This window comes from Dromiciops gliroides, chromosome 2 (assembly GCF_019393635.1).
Source record: "Dromiciops gliroides isolate mDroGli1 chromosome 2, mDroGli1.pri, whole genome shotgun sequence".
Classification (NCBI taxonomy): Eukaryota; Metazoa; Chordata; class Mammalia; order Microbiotheria; family Microbiotheriidae; genus Dromiciops; species Dromiciops gliroides.
The window spans coordinates 515,059,779-515,077,916 of NC_057862.1; positions in this window are offsets into that span (position 1 = coordinate 515,059,779).

The window sequence follows — 18,138 nt, forward strand, 5'->3', positions numbered from 1 at the left end:
TAGGAAGAACATATGGATGACAGAATTAAAAGAAGGACTAGGGGCAGCTAGCTGGTGCAGTGGATAGAGCACTGGCCCTGGATTCAGGAGGACCTGAGTTCAAATCTGGCCTCAGACACTTAACACTTACTAGCTGTGTGACCCTGGGCAGGTCACTTAACCCAAATTGCCTCACAAAAAAGAAGGACTAAAGTAAAGAGAGACATAAAGCAAGGAGATTAACAAAATTTGCATTGAAATTATCTGTGAGGTAATGAGAACCTGCGCTATGATAATGACGACAGTGCCAGAGGAGAGAAGATGTTACAAAAATAAAATGGACAGGACTTAGCAAAAGATTTGATTGGTTGTTGAGAGATAGTAAGAGATATATGATGACACCTAAGTTATGATCCTGGGTGAGTAGGAGGATAGTGGTATATATTCAGTAATAGGGAAGTTAAGAAGAGAGAAGAATTTGAAAGGAAATATGAGTTACATTTTTGACATGTTAAGCTTATGTTGTCTATAGGACCTCCAATTTGAGATGTTCATCAGGAGTAAATGTGAGACTAGAGGTCAGTAGAAGATCTAAATATGTAGATCCAAGAATCATTAGCATAGACATGATGCTTAACATCCAAGGGAACTGATTGATCACCAAGTTAAATCAGTGGAAGAGAGCAGAAAAAGACAGAATCCCAAGGGTTTCAAGGGTTATTAGTGAAGACTTGGATGAAAATCAGCAAAGAAGTCTGAGGAGTGTACACTATGGAGGAGGACAACCAGGAAAGAGTAGTGACACAAAATAATGAGAAAGAGAGAGACAGACACATAGAAAGATAAGGACACTGATACAGAGACACAGAAACAAAAACAAATACAGAGACACAATCAAGAAAAGATTGGCGAATGGTGTCAAAGGCTGTGTAGAGGTCAAGAAGGAGGACAACTGAGAAAACACTTAGAATTGGCAATTGAAAAATCATTGATAACTTTGGAGAGAACCATTGTGGTTGAATAATGAGGTTGAAAACCATACTGTAGAGAGTTGAGAAAAGAGTGAGAAGAAAATGGAATGGGAACGTATTGTAGACATCCTTCTCTTTCTTTTTTTTTCCTTTTTTTCTTTCTTTCTTTTTTTGTGAGGCAATTGGGGTTAAGTAACTTGCCCAGGGTCACACAGCTGGTAATTGTTAAGTGTCTGGGTCCAGATTTGAACTCAGGTCCTCCTGACTCCAGGGCCAGTGCTCTATCCACTGCACCACCTAGCTGCCCCTTGTAGACATCCTTCTCAAGGAATTTCTCCACAACATTTAGGAATAATATTGGAGGATAAGTAGCAGGGAAGGATGGATATAATGAGGGTACCTTGGAGGATGGGGAGACATAGACACATCTATAGGAAGTAGGGGGTGAGGAAGCAGCCAATACACAGAAAGTGTTTAATCTCTCAAGTGAGTGTGGGGTAATTTGCTATAGAAGAATGAATGGAACAAGGTTACTTGTGCATCTATATGGGTTTGTATTGGTAAGTTACAAAAGCCCACTTTTTCATGTGGGACAGGGGTGAAGAAGAGAATTGCAGAAGGAATCTGAGGGATGCAAGACGAGAAAGGGACATGCACATGGCAAATGGTATTAATATTTTCCATGAAATGTGCAGCAAGGTTCTCTGATGAGAGAATATGGTGAAGATGAGGGAGGATTTGGGAGGTTCTGATGATGGTTTGTTAAAGCCTCTGTGGTCAATGAGATAGTGAATTGACTTCAGAGCTATGAAACGATTGCTATGCCAAAAAGATGAAAAATTGAAATTATATAACATAGATTTATAACGGAAGCAGTAACTATGATTTCATGATTTTATATAGCTTTGTTCCATAGTAAAAGAATATAAGCAAAGTAACAGATGAAAGAATTAATACAAGACTGAGACTTAGTAGAGCAATATTGGCAATAATATATGGGGGAAAGGGCCTTAAAAGATGACAGTTTAGAATTGAACTGGTTTTCTAGGGGGTCAAGATGGGAGGAAGAAAGTGTAGCCAGTATAAGGGTGATGGCCTGAGAAAGAACTGAAGGCTCAAGTGATTTAAGGTCATGAGGAAAAAGAAAAAGGTTTGGAAGATGGAAGGCATGAGTGGATTGACAAAAGATTTTGAGCACATTAGGAAATGTCTGTGTTCATGAGCACATGAATACAACATTTATAGATTATTGCAAGATCATTCTATGTAGCAGAGGTACCTGAGGTGAGGTGAAAAAGTAGTTCATGGCAAATGAATAAAATGAGGAGCTTGGAATTAAGGGTGTTTGAGCGAATATCAATATGTTTCCTAAAGATTCTTAAAATGAGGGGAGGAGTTGGGGAATATAGAGATTCTATAAGCCAGGCACTGAACACCTTGATGAAAGGAGAGTGCCCTGGATGTCCATTCATGCCACAATCTTTATTGGGTGATAAATATGGATTAAGTGAACCTCAAAGGAGGAGAGATGAGTGAGGGATTATATGAGAGGGGAAGCTTAGAAGAAACAAAAGGATGCATCAGAGTGTTGCAACTCCTCCACTTCAACTAATGACTCAGGAAAATGAATGAATAGGGGACTACTGCTAAAATGGTGGTCAGGGAAGATGTGTGATCAGAATGATCCCAGGTCTCAAAGAAAGCCACAAGATGAAACAAATACATGTTAATGTGCATGCATATGCACTTGTACATGTATAAATACACACATACATACCCATATATGTGCTATATATACAGTATATGTGTATATGCATCTCAGTGTAGCTTTCTATGTGTATACCCACACACATAAAACACATGTGTAAACATATGTATACACATATATGTATACATTTGTATGTTTGTGTATATATAGATGTGGATAAGATGTGGATGCATACATATGTGTATGTGTACATATATGTATGTGTATATGTATATAGAAAGAGCACTTTTAAAATGTAAATATTTTGTATAAATGTTAGCTATTAATATATTATTATAAATATTAATAATATGTCTAATTTGTTGTGTAACAATCAGGTAGTATAAACCTTTGGATGATAAGCTGATATATTCTAAGTTCTTCTTATCTGTACAAATATATTAAAAGGAAACTCCAGAATATCTAGGGACTTCAAAATGAATCAATTAGAGAATGATAACTCAATTGGTAGAAAATGTAACTGTACATATGGATATATATAGCTATTTCCAAGGATATGGACTTAGATATTCAGCATTTCAGGCACTATATTTACTACTGGCGTATAAAATAACTGAGTAACAGTCATTTCCCTTAAGAGACGCCCAATATAATGAGCAGATGTGTGATATGAAATAATAACAGAAGTATTTATTTGGAAAGTAGTTGGTGACTTGAGTCAGGGATATTGGCCAGTTAAGAGGCCATTTCATTAGTCTGCATGATAGTTAAACCTGACAGTAGTGCTGATAGCTTGAATAAAGAAAAAGAGATATGTACTGGAATTTCAAGGGAGTATTAAAACACCTTTGACTATGATAAGATGTCTGAAATTTTGTTTGAGAAAAATTGGCTAAGTTTTTTTAGAATTTGATTCTATTAAACTGATAATATGTTGGTGACAGTGTTAGCTCTTATTAAAAAGAATATATTATTTTCACAATTACATGGGAAAACAATATTAACATTCTTTTTTTTCAATTTGGAGTGCCAAATTCTCTCTTCCCCCTTCCTGAGATAGTAAGCAATCTGCTATAGGTTATACATGTTCATACATGTAAAACATTTCCATATTTGGGGGAAAAATGAAAGGAAAGAAGGAAAGAAGGGAGGAAGAAAGAAAGTGATAGTATGCTTTGGTATGCATTCAGACTACAGCAGTCATCAGTTCTTGGAGGAAAAGAGAATTTTTCATTATGAGTTCTTTGTGATTGTTTTGAACCATTGTTTTGCTGAAAATAGCTAAGTTATTCACATTTGATCATTATACAATATCCACATTACTGTTTACAATGTCCTGGTTCTACTTACTTCACTCTGCAAGAGTTCATGTAAATCTTTCCAGGCTTTTCTAAAATTGTCCTGCTTATCATTTCTTATAGAATAATTTTCAGCAAGCATTATATATAATGGAGATAACTTAGAGGACTTCCCAATAACATCAGGGGTGAAACAGGGATGTCCATTATCACCTGTATTATTTAATATTGTACTAGAAATGTTAGCTTTAGCAATCAGAGAAGAAAAGGGAATTAAGGGAATTAGAATAGGCAAGGAGGAAACAAAACTATCACTTTTTGCAGATGATATGAGGGTATACTTAGAGAATCCTAGAGAATCAACTCAAAAATTACTTGAAACAATTAACAACTTTAGCAAAGTAGCAGGATATAAAATAAATCCACGTAAATCCTCCACATTCTGATAAATGACCAACAAAGTCCAGCAGCAAAATATGGAAAGAGAAATTCCATTTAAGGTAACAGTAGGTAATATGAAATACTTGGGAGTCTACTTGCCAAGACAAACCCAGGAAATTTATGAACACAATTACAAAACACTTTTCACAAAAATCCAATCAAATCTAAATAATTGGAAAGATATCAATTGCTCATGGATAGGCCAAGCTAATATAATAAAAATGACAATTCTAGGGGGCAGCTAGATAGTGCAGTGGATAGAGCACCAGCCCTGGAGTCAGGAGGACCTGAGTTCAAATCCGGCCTCAGACACTTAACACTTACTTGCTGTGTGACCTTAGGCAAGTCACTTAACCCCAATTGCCTCACCAAAAAATTAAAAAAAATAAAAAATGACAATTCTACCTAAATTAATTTACTTATTCAGTGCCATAACAATCAGACTACCTAAAAATTATTTTATAGAGCTAGAAAAAATAATAACAAAATTCATTTGGAAAAACAAAAAGTCAAGAATATCAAGGAAAATAATGAAAAAAAATGGACAGGAAGATGGGTTAGCTGTACCAAATCTGAAGCTCTACTATAAAGCAGCAGCCACCAAAACTGTCTGGTACTGGCTAAGAAATAGAGTGGAGAATCAATGGAATAGTCAAGGCACAGGAAACACAGTAGTAAATGACGTTAGTAATGTACTGTTTGATAAACCCAAAGACTCTAGCTTCTGGGATAGTAATTTAGTACTTGACAAAAACTGCTGGGAAACCTGAAAGATAGTATGGCAGAAATTAGGCATAGACCAACATCTTACACTTTATACTAAAATACGGTCAAAATGGGTACATGATTTAGACATAAGAGATGATACCATAGGTAAATTAGGAGAGGAAGGAATAGTCTACCTTTCAGATCTTTAGAAAGGAGAACAGTTTATGATCAAACAAGAGACAGAGAATATTATGAAATACAAAATGGATGATTTTGATTACATTAAATTAATAGTTTTTGTACAAACAGAAGCAATGCATCCAAAATTAGAAAGACGGCAGAAAGCTGGGAAACAATTTTTATAGCCAGTACTTCTGATAAACGCCTCATTTCATAGGGAACTAAATCAAATTTATAAGAATCCAAGTCATTCCCTAATTAAGAAATGGTCAAAGGATATGAACAGGCAGTTTTCTGATGAAGAAATCAAAGCTATCTATTCCCATATAAAAAAAAATGATCTAAATCACTATTGATTAGAGAGATGCAAATTAAAACAACTCTGAGGTACCACCTGACATCTATCAGATTGGCTAATATGACAAAAAAGGAAAATAATAAATGTTGGATAAGCTGTGGAAAAAATTGGAACACTGAAGCATTGCTGGTGGAGGTGTGAACTGATCCACCATTCTGGAGAGTAATGTGGAATTATGCCAAAAGGGCTATAAATCTGTGCATACCCTTTGACCCAGCAATACCACTTTTAGGTCTTTTTCCCAAAGAGATCATAAAAAGGGGCCATTTCCAGTATGATGATCGATAATATTACTAATTCTGGAGCCAGATATCATTCCACCTCACTATTGCAAATGCAGGTACAGATGACTAAATCGCTGTGTTACTTACTTTTTCTATAAATATTCAAACTCTCCCAACAATCGCCAAGTGTATATGTGAGAAGCAAAAAGTTTAGATTTAGAATCAGAAAGCTAGAGTTCTAGGAGCAGCCATAATACCTACTTACTAACTATGTCATCTTATAGCTAAGTCACACTCTCTGAAACTTATTCCTTAATCGTAAAATGAGGATAATAATATTTTTACCAATTACCAAATGGAGTTGTGAGTGAGAGTTGAATTAGATCATGTATAGAAAGCCTCCTGTAACTCCAAAGCATTTCGTAAGCATTCATTACTAACTTATAATTTCTAGCCTTCTCCTTTCAGAACGTGTGTCCTGTTTGCAGTTCTGAATAGAGGAAGAGGAGGAATAAGAGAGGAGAGGGGGAAGCAAAAAGAAAGAAATGAGTACAGGAGAAAGAAAAAAAAGAGAATCAGTTCTCCATCAGTTAGTGTTTATTAAGCACCAACCATGTTCCAGTTATTAGACATAAGAAGTAAGCTTAGCAAGAAAGGCAAAAACATGGTCCCTGCTTTAAAAAGGTCACACTCTATCTGGGGAAGATAGCATGCAAAGAATTGGACAGAGAAGATATTGACAATGGGAAGTCCTTAGTACTGTGGAGGAGGGAAGGCAAAAACTAAGAGGGACCTCTTCCCACAGGTAGGATTTAAGTTGAGGAGAGGAAGAATTGTAGACATGAGGCACAGCTAGAGAAAAGTTAGTGAAAAGGCATATAGTTAGTAGATTAATTCATATGGGAGGAAAATAAAGAAAGCCAATGTTCCTAGTTCATAGAGTAACTGTATATGGAGAAGGACAGTAATTTGAAGATCTTGGTGGTATTAGAGAGCTGCTTGAGTTTATTGAGTCAGGAAGGAGTGAAATTTTCAGACATGATCTTTAGGAATATAATTTTCCCTGTTTCCTGAAAGATATCCTGTATTGTAGAGAACCCTGGGGAGGGGAGCAGAGAGGGAGAAGGGAAGAGAGACAGACAGAAATACATACAGTTGAGACAGACAAGATGAGAGACAGAGAATGAGAACCTACACCAGGAAGTAAATTTCTCTCTTTTTTGGTTAGGTCCATAGAAGATTTACTTTTTGATAGGCAAACATTCTTTTTTTTTTTTTTAATAATTTTTTTAATTGTTTTTTGGGGGTTTTTTTTGGCAGGACAATGGGGGTTAAGTGACTTGCCCAGGGTCAAACAGCTAGTAAGTGTCAAGTATCTGAGGCTGGATTTGAACTCAGGTCCTCCTGACTCCTGGGTCACTGCTTTATCCACTGCGCCATCTAGCTGCCCCACAAACATTCTTAAGAAGACAAAAAAAAACAACAACAAAAAAAAAAACCCTGCATTTCCTTTCATCTATCTGGATTAGATTATTTTGCCATTTTCCTAGCTAGATGACTAAAATGTTTTAGTTCCCCATTTATTGAGTTGATGCCACTGCTAAAACAATAGGTTTTAGATAGATTACTCCACCCAATTGAGTATGTATATATGCTACTCAAGCCTATCTTCTGGTTCCCAGCAGGGCTAAAAAAAAGAAATTCTATCTCAGCACCAGCAGAGACCCCTGTATTCTCCCCCCTGCCAAGGGCTCAGCCCTCTTACCAGATCATGAGCTTAGTTCCAGACGACCCTGGCATTGCAGCTGATTCAGAGGCTCTGGGGGAATCTTTCTTGGGCAAGGCCCATCAGATAAACCTCATGAAAATTTCATGTACTTCATAAGCAACATTTCAGTTAACTTATCTAAAGTTGTCCAACAATAAAACATATAGTCCAAATCTGATTAAAGGTAAAATTAAAATATACATATACACAATGTTCTCTAGACAACTTGCTAGATACCATTATTTTTGGATACAACAATTATATTGCCTACATTAATTCCCATTCTTATTATATACATAGTAGACCAGCATATATCAGTTCATAAGGATTCAGTCAAGCAAAAGTTACCTCACAGCAACTGTTTTGACTTGTAATTGTGATATAATAAGAATGTTTCTGATTATAGTCTGGGAAACTAAAAGGCAAAAGGTGAAGAAATATTAATTGTTATCTGGTGGATCTCTACAGTTCTAGTGCATGTTTGAAAGAGAACTCTGAATTAGAATCTCTGGTGAGTCCCTACTAATGCGCAGTGTGCCATGATTTGATTTTGGACATATCCCCGTGTTGTACTTCCTATATAAAAGCATAAGTAGGAAGAGAGAACACATATCTCCAGTATTATTTAACCATACAATTCTAAAGAAATACAAGCAAGAAAGATAAATATTAGATCTATTTTCCCTTTTCATGCCATAAGAATATGCATATTCCCTATTATTATCATGTTTGTGAGGAAAGTGCTTTATTTTAACATTGTGTTTACAAAAATCTGCTTGCCCTGAATATTTCTGTGTTATAAAGATAAAGAAAAATATTTGAAGTGCTGTCAAACATGAAATAAGGTGGGAGATTTGAATGAAGAATTCAACAAATAGTGTGGAAAAAGTGGACTTTAAAATCTAAAGATCAGAGTTTAAGTTTCTGCTCTGACACTAACAAGTCATATGCTGTCCCTGACTGTGAGATTCCTAATTTACAAATGGAGATAATAATGTGTATACTACCTACATTACTTAGTAAATCATAATGTTCCATAGAACTTTTAGATGATGGTAATTATGATAAGGATGATACAGAATGTAATGATTAGCCTACTGCTAGACTCCAGCTGATAGAATTAATTCTATATTTTAAACACTAATTCAATGACATCTACCAGGAAATCCCTATGTATCTAACAACTGGTGTGGTCAGCTTTGTTTATGCAGGGAAAGCAAGATTCTCCTGATAATGATCAGTTTAACAAACTTCACTAATACAGGTTGGTAAGGTGAGCAAAGTCTCCTATTCACAATGTCCTTGTGATTGAATAGTCCGGGTCACCTATTGATTGACTTTCTAAGGTCCCCCTCCAATTTGATTTTTGTGAATTGCCTAGTAACAATAGTTAGACATAAGGACAGAGACCGAGGAGACTTGTGCATTCCAACAGAGTATGTGTTCCACTGCATGCGCACAACACTACCCTGCTTTCTGGTGGGCCTATAGTACTGGGGAGCCACATACTTCTATATCTGTGAGTAATAAATAGCATAACATGATCTTCTGAGTGTGTATGTTATATCATCCACAATGTTGTGATGATGATGATTGTCATCATCATGATCATCTTTATAATTTCTTAAAGAGATACATTTGATGTTTGGGGAAGTTTGCTAGCTTAAAACCTGTTTGGAAAAATATATTTGTTTAGTATAATCTATTCACCATAAAATTATCATAATATTTAGTCTGTCACATAGCAATATCATATTTTCTTTTTCATAGTGTCTGGAAATTAAAGATGGAAGGAAATATGAGGCAAACTGTAAAGAAAACATACGACTTTAAGAGGAAATGAAGTTGAAAAAGGGTCAACATAGGAAGAACCAAAAAAAAAGAGTTATGCTTCAGAAAAAGATCACTGGTGATTTATATATGTATTCTCAAACTAGATATTATAGAACAATTAAGAACAAGGTTAACTTTTAATTGAAACATCACTATTTTTTAAATTATAGGTTTTTAAATGTTTAAATCACCTTAATTTTTTAATATATTCCTCCTCTTCTTGTTTCCCCATTTGGAGAACCAAACTATATAGCAAACAATAAAAAAGAAAGAAATCAAATTAGGTAAGCAAAATTAAACAACCTACAAGCTAAGGTTGATAGAATATGTGATGTTCATGCCATTGCCCTCACTTCTACAAAGAAGACAAAAAAGCTCATTTTCATATCTCATTTTCACAAATGCTTGGTTGTAAAAACTGAAGTATTCTATTTTAGTTTTTTTGTTTTCCATTTATACTATTTTAATCATAGTGCACATTATTTTCCAAGGTCCTATAAACTTAATTTTTATGAGTAAATATGTTTTTCCATGGTTCTTTTTAATGTTCATCTTAATCATTTCTTACATTACAATTATATTCTATCACATTTATGTACCAAAATGGAAATGGTTATTGGTGACAATAGTCATTCCCCAGTTGAAGGGTTTCTACTTTGTTTCTAATTCTATCTTGTTACAAGTAATGATGCTACAAATATTTAATTACATATGAGTTATTTCTTTCTATCTTTGGCCTCTGAGTATATACCTGCCAGGAATCTCCATGATTATTGATGAAAACCAAAAATATTTTATAAATAGAAGTTAGTTAATAAATAGTTGCTGGATTAAATTTCTTGTTGAATTGACATCAATTCAACAACACCAATAAAACTATGATGTTAAAATTAGCAACAATAATTATAATAATAACATATACTATATTTATACTTTAAGTCATTTCCTCAGCAAATATATGCTGAAGATAATGCAAAAAATCCTATGACTACTTGAGAGATTTGGAAACTGAGGCACAAAGTATATGGTTTATCTAACTTGCTTAAGATTCTGTAACAATTAAAGATAAAAGCCAGTACTTCAACCTAAATCAACAAAAATGCCGAACCTTTAGATCACTGGTACACAAAAAGGATGCAGACTTCTTTTATTTCCACATTTTGTTCAGTGCCATACCAGTAAAATTCATGCTTCTATATTATACATTTATTGGAGATAACCTATGAAAAGATAATAAACAGTTATTGTCTAAGCTCGAGATATCAAAAATCTTTTTCTACTATTATAAAAAGTTGGGGGTGGGGAGACTTTTAGGGAAAAATGGTGCTCAAATTCTAATTAAAATGATTGACCCTTAATTCTTAAAACAAATGTATAATCCAAAGAACTATTTTCCCTGTGGACAACTGTTCTTTACTGAAATTGCTCTCTGAGCAAGCTAATAATGTGTACAAAATCAAGTGAGCTACAGGCATTGTCCAGCCTGGTCGGTGTGGTCATTTAGTACATAAATCTTGGATTAAATCAAGCTGTGAAAAGTTTCAGTGACTCCAAGGAACAAACTCAATATTTCCTCAAGTGTTGATTAAAGCCATGGCCCAGGCTACAATGCAGGCTCTGTGGTAATCCCTCCCCCCCCCCACACACACACACTTAACTCTGTACACACTGTGACACTTTATCAGACATCTAAGTAAAACACATTTCCTATCACAAACAAAATGAAACCTTTATAGATAAAGAAAACAAACTTTCAACCTATTCAGAAATGAAGTTTTTAGTTGTTGTTTTTTTTATTTAGTTTTGTTTTTCCTTTGATGATGATATTTGAGCTGGCTATGAAGAATTTTTAAATCTTTCATATCTCAAATATTCACTTAAGCACTGAATGAGATTTTATTTGTTTCAGAAATTGTAACATCTCTCTTAATTCCAACTGTACCTTTGATTATGTTGAATTCTCTCTTATAAGTTAGAGAAATCACCTTATTTTTTGGAACAGGTCATAGAATCTTGGAATCAACAAGTTGGAAATAACATCTGAGTTCACCTTGGTCAAAATGTACCTGCACAGGAGTCCATTCTACCAAATACCAAAGAGGAACATCAAGGCCTATTTTTGTTGTTGTTTATGTTATTAGTCAAAACCACTTTTGGGATTTTCTTAAAAAAGATACCATACCCAGAATCCCATGAGGATTCTTTACTCTATGATCTGTCTTCTTTTCTGGATCCTACTCCTCCAAAAAAGTAAGTTCAGTTCTCTCAACCACTCCAGACCACAGTCATTTATCCCTCTAAATTCATGTGAGTCACTTTCTGTACTACTTACTTGGCACTCATCTTATACTGTCTTTTGTGTGAGATAGAGTGGAAGACCATTAGAGTTAGAAGGCCTAGGTTCAAGTTCTAGCTTATCCATTTATAGGCTCCCTTGCTTTAGGGAAGACACAATCTTTTAAGGTATTTCTTTCCCCATCTGGGAAATAAGGCTTAAATTAGATAATCTCTATGGTCCCTTCAAGTTCTGAAGTTCTATGATTTCTTAAACTGCTTTTTTCCCCTACATTTTTATGTTTGTGCCTTTAACCATCAACTATTAACTTTTACTAGTCAAATACAATAGTGTTATTTATGTATGTGTCTCTTATAGCACCTTAGTCTATGACTCAAACATAGAAGAACTGATCAGTAAATGTTCATTGAAAGAATAGACTAATCAATGAATGCTTTTTAAGTGCCTTAATCAAGGCATATAGATACCCTAGACATCAGCCATCAGAGGAATGTTGTTGTTCTAAGAGCACAGCAATTTGAAACAGGAGATACAGATCAAACAATAAGCATTTGTTTTTGTCCTACTCTGACTTTGGTAATATGCAGGCACCAAATATAAAATACAATAATGAGACAGTGTATTCCCCCATGCAGATTAGCTTCTATTAGGATTGAGTCTTGGTCTGAGACCAATTCATATTTTTCTTGGAAGCTTTGGATACTGGCACTTTGACTTTGTTATCATATTCTTCTGAGGGTATATTCTGGTCTACCTTTCCCCCAAAGAAGTTTTCGATGGTCTGCTGATTTCTCTGCCTGCTCATCTTGGCCACCTATTTCTTGGCTTTTAACTACATTTTAAAGTGTAGCGAGGCTTCCAGAACACACTGTTCTGAGCTATAGCATGGCCCAGGGGGTGATTGGGCTTCTTCTCAGCCTGCCTGGCCTCTGAGTAACCATGACTGCTTTCTCTTTGACCCAGAAACAGAAGTCTTATTAAAATCTGATTCTCCATGGTCAGAAGATGAGCATACCTGTTTCCCTCCCCCACTGGGCCACCACCACTTGATTCAGCCCACTGGTTCAGAGCCAGGGTGCTTCACTCCAACTCGAGCAGAGACTGCAGCAACGTCACCCTGGTCTACCACTGAACCCCCTCACCAGTCCAAGAGCTGAGCCTCAAAAGAAGCCACTGGCCCTGAAGACTCTGAGGCACTGTCTGTTCCTACCTAGGTTCGGACTGCATGCAGAGCTGCTCAGCCTGATCAGTAGGTTATTGAAATTGCCATCTTTTGCTGAAAAAAATATTCTCACTCTCTTTTTATGTGCATTAGGCTGATTTTTAAAATGGCATTATTTGGGAGTGCATTGATGGGTTTATCTGGAGCTTGTGGGAGTCACATACTCTCCCCTGCCATATTGGCTCTGCCTAACAATTAGGATCACACAAATGGAAGCTAGTGACTTTATGAGAAACCAAAGACACAGTAAATCAAATCCAATTGAATAAAAAATAGAGAGTTATATGAAATATCTCCTTGGAAAAATAGCTGACCTGGACAATAGATCCAGAAGAGATAGTTTTCTTTTCTTTTCTTTTCTTTTCTTTTTTGGTGAGGCAATTGGGGTTAAGTGACTTGCCCAGGTCACACAGCTAGTAAGTGTCAAGTGTCTGAGGTTGGATTTGAATTCAGGTATTCCTGAACCCAGGGCGGGTGCTCTATAGACTGCACCACCAAGCTGCCCCCAGAAGAGAAAATTTGAAAATCTTTGGACAACCTGAAAGCCATTATCAAAAAAAAGAGCCTAGACAATATCTTCCAAGAAATTATCAAGGAAAATTGCCTTGATATTTTAAAAGTAGAAGGTAAAATAGAAATCTAAAAAATCCACCAATCACCTTCTGAAAGAGATCCTCTTTATTAAAGGGAGGGCATGTAATATGATATTCCAGAGTGCAAAGGAACTGGGACTACAGCCAAGTATCATAAACCAAGCAAAACTGAGTATAATCTAATGGGGAAAAATGAGACTTCAATGAAGAAGAGGACTTTCAGGCATTCCTGATGAAAAGATCTGAACTCAATAGAAAATTTTACTTTCAAATACAAGACCCTAGATAAGCATAAAAAGGTAAACAGGAAAAAGAAATCATGAGGAATATTAAAAGATTAAACTCTTTACATTCCTACATGGGAAGATAATATTCCTAACATATAAGATTATGGCAGCTGAAAGGAATATACTTAAAAGGCACAGGTGTGAATTGAATATGAAGGGATAATATCTGTATAGCCTTTATTTTTTTTTGTTTATCCTTGTTTTTTGTGGAGCAAGCAGGATGGGGTGGCTTATGTCTAGGGCCAGATGTGGTCTCACAGTCTCCTGGATCCAGGGCTGGTGCTTTGTCCACTGTGTCACCTACCTGACCCATGATGACTTCTTCAAAATAAAGTTAAGTGGTAAGAGGAATTCACTGGAAGAAAGGGACAGGAATCAGTGGTATGGGGAAAAGTAGTTCACATAAAAGCAATAAGAAAAGAGGTTATGGAGTAGAGGAGAAGATGGGGAAGGAGCAGGAGAGTGAGTGAGCCTAACTCTCATAAGAATTGGCTCAAAGAGGGAATAACATAAAAACTCAAGAGTGGATATTAATATATCTTGCCGTGTGGAAAATTGGGAGGAGAAGGGAATGGGGGGGGGGAGGCAATGGAAGAGCAGATTGGGGGAGAGGGCAGTAAAAAGCAAAACCCTTTTGAGGTGGGATATGGTGAAGGAAGATAGATAAGAGAGTAAATATGAAGGGGAGGGATTAAGATAGAAGGTAATATAGTTAATAGTAATTGTGAAAGAAATGATGAGCAGGAAGATATCAGAAGGACATATGAAAAATGCAAGCCATAAACTGAGATAGAACTGATGCTTAATAAATGTTTGACTGAAAGGGTTTCACTTGCTTCATATGTAAAATTAGAAAACTAGAACTGATGATTTCATTATTTATTTATTTATTTATTTATTTTTATTTTATTTTTTAAAAATCTGAATAGAATTTTATTTTCCAAAATATATGTAAAAACAAAATTTTAATATCAGTTTTTAAAAAAACTTTGTATTCCAACTTCTCTTCCCCCCTCCATTTCCATCCCCCACCCACAAGAACTCAATCAATTCAAAATAAGTTATACATGAGTAGTCATGGAAACATTCCCATATTAGCTAGTTGTGAGAGAAAACAGTCAAAAAACCCCAAACTTCAGATTAAGGAATTGTCAAAGAGGAAATGAAAAAAAAATTAACATGTGTTTCCATCTGTTTTCAGATACTATCAGTTCTTTCTCTGCAGATGGGCTGCAATCTTCATAAGTCCCTCAGGGTTACATTGGATCATTGCCTTGCTGAAAACAACCACATGCTTCCCAGCAGATCATCCCCCACTATTTCTGTTATTTTGTATATAGTACATTTCAGTCTACTTCAGTTCATGTAGGTCTCTCCAGCTTTTCCCCATAGCATCCTGTTCATCACAGCCTCTATATCAACCTTAAGCTTGACATAGAATCTTCTTCACAAAAGCCCAGCAAAGTAGGTGCCATACATTTTGCCATTATAATCAATAATCATAACTATTTCCCTCCATCCCACCCCCTTTCCATGACATTTACTCTGTCTTCTTTTTACCTATTCCTCCTCAGAGGTGCCTTACTTCTGACTATCCTCTCCCTCGCTCTGCACTCCCGTTTTTCACCCTTCCTTCCTTGTCCTCTTCCCCTCCTATTTTCCTGCAGGGTTAAATAGATTGCTCCTCCCAATTGAGTATGAAAGCTATTCCCTCTGTGAGCCCACTCCAATGAGATCAAGGTCCCTGAGCTTATTCTGTGTTCTAAATTTTTCTTCCTCCCTCCCTCTTCAACCCTCCCTATGAGACCAAGCAATTCAATATGTCATACTGGTGCAGTAATGCAGAACATCTTCATCTTCCTTGAAAGTGTTTTGCTTTTTACTGCTCTCTCTCCCAATCTGCCCTTTCCTCCTTCCCTCCCCCCCTCCATTTTCTCCCTCCCTCCAGGGCAAAAGTATATTACTATACCTACTTGAGTATGTATGTTAGTCCTTCTTTGGGCCAATTCTCATGATATTAAGGTTCACTCACTCCCCAACTCTTTCCCCCTATTCTACTCTCCTCCATAAGCTTTCTTCTTGTTTCTTTCATGTGAAATACCTCTTCCCAGACCATCTCTCCCCTTCTCCCTCCCTCAGTTTATTCCTCCTACACCTCAATCCTATTTTAATGATGTTGTCATGGATTAGCTAGGTGGCACATTGGACAAACCACCAGCCCTGGACCCAGGAGGCCCCCCAAGCTCAAATCCAGCCCCAAACATAAGACACCCCTCCCTGTCTGCCCCACAAAGAGCAAACCATAAATGATTTACAGATATCATCCCTTCACATTCAGTTCAGCCCTCTCTTCTGTGAATTTCTTGTGAAGAATTTTTGTTTTGTTTTGTTTTTTGGTGAGGCAACCGGGGCCAAGCAACCTGCCCAGGGTCACACAGCTATCAATTGTCAAGTGTCTGAGGTCACACCCGAACTCAGGTTCTTCTGAGTCCAGGGCCGGAGCTCCATCCACTGCACCACCCAGCTGCCCCTGAATTTCTTACTGAGGTAGTTCTTATGATTTTAAAGTATTATCTTTCCATGTAGGAATGTAAACAGTTTGATCTTTTAATATCCCTCATGAAGTCTTTTTCCTGTTTACCTTTTTATGCTTCTTCAGGATCTTGTGTCTGAAAGTCAAATTTTCTATTCAGTTAAGGTCTTTTCATCACAAATGCTTGAAAGACCTCTTTCTCATTGAAATCCCATTTTTGCCTCTGAAAAATTATACTCAATTTTGCTGGGTACGTGATTTTTGGCTGAAGTCCCAGTTCCTTTGCCCTCTGGAATATCATATTCCATGCCCTTCGGTCCTTTAATGTAGAAGCTGCTAGATCTTGCTTTATCCTTATTGGAGCTCCACAGTATTTGAATTCCTTTTTTCTAGCTGCTTGCAGCATTTTCTCCTTGACCTGGGAGTTCTGGAATTTGGCTATAATATTCCTGGAGGTTTTCCTTTTGGGATCTCTTTCAGGAGGTGATCAGTGGATTCTTTCAATTTCTATTTTAACTTCTGCTTCTAGAATATCAGGGCAATTTTCCCTCACAGTCTCTTGGAGGATGGTGTCTAAGCTCTAGTTTTGGTCATGGTTTTCAGGTACTCCAGTGATTTTCAAATTATCTCTCCTAGATTTATTTTCTAGGTCAACTGTTTTTCCAAGGAGATATTTCACACTTCCCTCTATTTTTTCATTCAATTGGATTTGCTTTACTGTGTCTTGGTTTCTCATAAAGTCACTAGCTTCCATTTGTTCAATCCTAATTCTTAGGCAGTTATTTTCATCAGACAGTTTTTTAATCTCCTTTTCCATTTGGCTTTTCAAACTGTTGACTTTTTTCTCATGATTCTCCTTCATTGCTCTCATTTCCCTTTCCATTCTTTCCTCCTTTTCTCTACATCTTCTTTCTATCTCTCCTACTTTCTCTTCAAAGTCCCTTTTGAGAGTTTCCATGGCCTGAGACCAGTTCATATTTTTCTTGGAAGCTTTGGATGTTGGAGCTTTGACCCTGTTATTATCTTCTTCTTATGAGGTTGTATTGTGGTCTACCTTACCCCCAAAGAAGTTTTTGATGGTCTTCTGCTTTCTCTGCCTGCTCATCCTGGCTTACTATTTCTCGGCTTTTAACTCCTTCTTTAAGTGTGGCGCTGCTTCCAGGCCACACTCTTAAAGCTACAGCATGGCCTGGGGAATGGTTGGGCTTCTTTTCAGTCTGCCTGGCCTCACTTTCATTTGATTTCAAACTCTCCACTGCTGGGTGGGGGTGAGGGGGTAGGGCTGCTTCTCGGCTCCACTCCTGTTCTCAGCTTCAGAGGGTCCCAGGTGTTTTGGGTTGGCAGGGGGGGGGGGCAAGCTTTAATCTCACCTGGCCTGTTCTCAGGCCCGGAGATAACCTCAGGCCTATTTACTAAGAAACCAACCAGTAAAGCTTTCTGTGGTGTGGTCCTCAGCTTCCGATGAGACTGCTCCCCTGCTCCCCTGCTCCCCTCCCCAACCTGGGTCTCCGGCTGCTCAGGATTTCTTCCTGGTTGCCTGCTGGGGTGGGACAGTTGAATCCTTCCCCCCAATCCACTGGGACCCCTTCACTTACCCCCCCCCCCAAGGCCAGCCTTCCAGAAGACGCCGGGGCTGCAGCTGATTCAGAGGCACTGGGGCAAATTCCTCTGGCGGGTGTCTGGTGTGTTGGCCCGATTGTGGGGTTAGGCTTTATTTGTGGCCCAGCACAGCCCCCTGA